Below are 2,500 nucleotides of genomic sequence, written 5' to 3'. Positions count from 1 at the left end.
AAAAATTTTCGACTACTCGAGCTCTCTGGCCCGTTCGGTGCACATTTTTGAAAAAAGCTAGGGAGCTGCCCCTAGGTTCGGGGTGTCACAAAATGTTGAAAAGTGGTCGAAAAACCACTATCCAGAATCGGATGTAGAATCATTAGACGAACTTAAAATTGTTCTACGACACCCATCTGCGACGTTTAGTATTCGAGTTATGGCCCGTCCTAGGTCTGACCGAGCAATTTTTGTTCCGCGCACTTTGTGCACCGTACACGTTGATGTTTGTATGAAAAAGTACCCTACCTAGGGACGCGTATAGCAAATTTGTACCCCCGGGCATGTTGTCGATTGACATTCTGGTTGCACTTTTCATCATCTAGGGTGCGTTCCTGACACGTTTTGAGGGGTTTTAGCAAAAAAAAAAATTTTCGACTACTCGAGCTCTCTGGCCCGTTCGGTGCACATTTTTGAAAAAAGCTAGGGAGCTGCCCCTAGGTTCGGGGTGTCACAAAATGTTGAAAAGTGGTCGAAAAACCACTATCCAGAATCGGATGTAGAATCATTAGACGAACTTAAAATTGTTCTACGACACCCATCTGCGACGTTTAGTATTCGAGTTATGGCCCGTACCAGGTCTGACCGAGCAATTTTTGTTCCGCGCACTTTGTGCACCGTACACGTTGATGTTTGTATGAAAAAGTACCCTACCTAGGGACGCGTATAGCAAATTTGTACCCCCGGGCATGTTGTCGATTGACATTCTGGTTGCACTTTTCATCATCTAGGGTGCGTTCCTGACACGTTTTGAGGGGTTTTAGCAAAAAAAAAATTTTCGACTACTCGAGCTCTCTGGCCCGTTCGGTGCACATTTTTGAAAAAAGCTAGGGAGCTGCCCCTAGGTTCGGGGTGTCACAAAATGTTGAAAAGTGGTCGAAAAACCACTATCCAGAATCGGATGTAGAATCATTAGACGAACTTAAAATTGTTCTACGACACCCATCTGCGACGTTTAGTATTCGAGTTATGGCCCGTACCAGGTCTGACCGAGCAATTTTTGTTCCGCGCACTTTGTGCACCGTACACGTTGATGTTTGTATGAAAAAGTACCCTACCTAGGGACGCGTATAGCAAATTTGTACCCCCGGGCATGTTGTCGATTGACATTCTGGTTGCACTTTTCATCATCTAGGGTGCGTTCCTGACACGTTTTGAGGGGTTTTAGCAAAAAAAAAAAATTTCGACTACTCGAGCTCTCTGGCCCGTTCGGTGCACATTTTTGAAAAAAGCTAGGGAGCTGCCCCTAGGTTCGGGGTGTCACAAAATGTTGAAAAGTGGTCGAAAAACCACTATCCAGAATCGGATGTAGAATCATTAGACGAACTTAAAATTGTTCTACGACACCCATCTGCGACGTTTAGTATTCGAGATATATAACACTTTGTAGGTCTGACCGAGCAATTTTTGTTCCGCGCACTTTGTGCACCGTACACTTTGATGTTTGTATGAAAAAGTACCCTACCTAGGGACGCGTAGAGCAAATTTGTACCCCCGGGCATGTTGTCGATTGACATTCTGGTTGCACTTTTCATCATCTAGGGTGCGTTCCTGACACGTTTTGAGGGGTTTTAGCAAAAAAAAAATTTTCGACTACTCGAGCTCTCTGGCCCGTTCGGTGCACATTTTTGAAAAAAGCTAGGGAGCTGCCCCTAGGTTCGGGGTGTCACAAAATGTTGAAAAGTGGTCGAAAAACCACTATCCAGAATCGGATGTAGAATCATTAGACGAACTTAAAATTGTTCTACGACACCCATCTGCGACGTTTAGTATTCGAGTTATGGCCCGTACCAGGTCTGACCGAGCAATTTTTGTTCCGCGCACTTTGTGCACCGTACACGTTGATGTTTGTATGAAAAAGTACCCTACCTAGGGACGCGTATAGCAAATTTGTACCCCCGGGCATGTTGTCGATTGACATTCTGGTTGCACTTTTCATCATCTAGGGTGCGTTCCTGACACGTTTTGAGGGGTTTTAGCAAAAAAAAAAAATTTCGACTACTCGAGCTCTCTGGCCCGTTCGGTGCACATTTTTGAAAAAAGCTAGGGAGCTGCCCCTAGGTTCGGGGTGTCACAAAATGTTGAAAAGTGGTCGAAAAACCACTATCCAGAATCGGATGTAGAATCATTAGACGAACTTAAAATTGTTCTACGACACCCATCTGCGACGTTTAGTATTCGAGATATATAACACTTTGTAGGTCTGACCGAGCAATTTTTGTTCCGCGCACTTTGTGCACCGTACACTTTGATGTTTGTATGAAAAAGTACCCTACCTAGGGACGCGTAGAGCAAATTTGTACCCCCGGGCATGTTGTCGATTGACATTCTGGTTGCACTTTTCATCATCTAGGGTGCGTTCCTGACACGTTTTGAGGGGTTTTAGCAAAAAAAAAATTTTCGACTACTCGAGCTCTCTGGCCCGTTCGGTGCACATTTTTGAAAAAAGCTAGGGAGCTGC

This window comes from Anopheles gambiae (assembly GCF_943734735.2).
Source record: "Anopheles gambiae chromosome X unlocalized genomic scaffold, idAnoGambNW_F1_1 X_unloc_105, whole genome shotgun sequence".
NCBI lineage: Eukaryota > Metazoa > Arthropoda > Insecta > Diptera > Culicidae > Anopheles > Anopheles gambiae.
The sequence above is the reverse complement of the archived record's forward strand: the minus strand, read 5'-3'. Positions refer to the sequence as shown.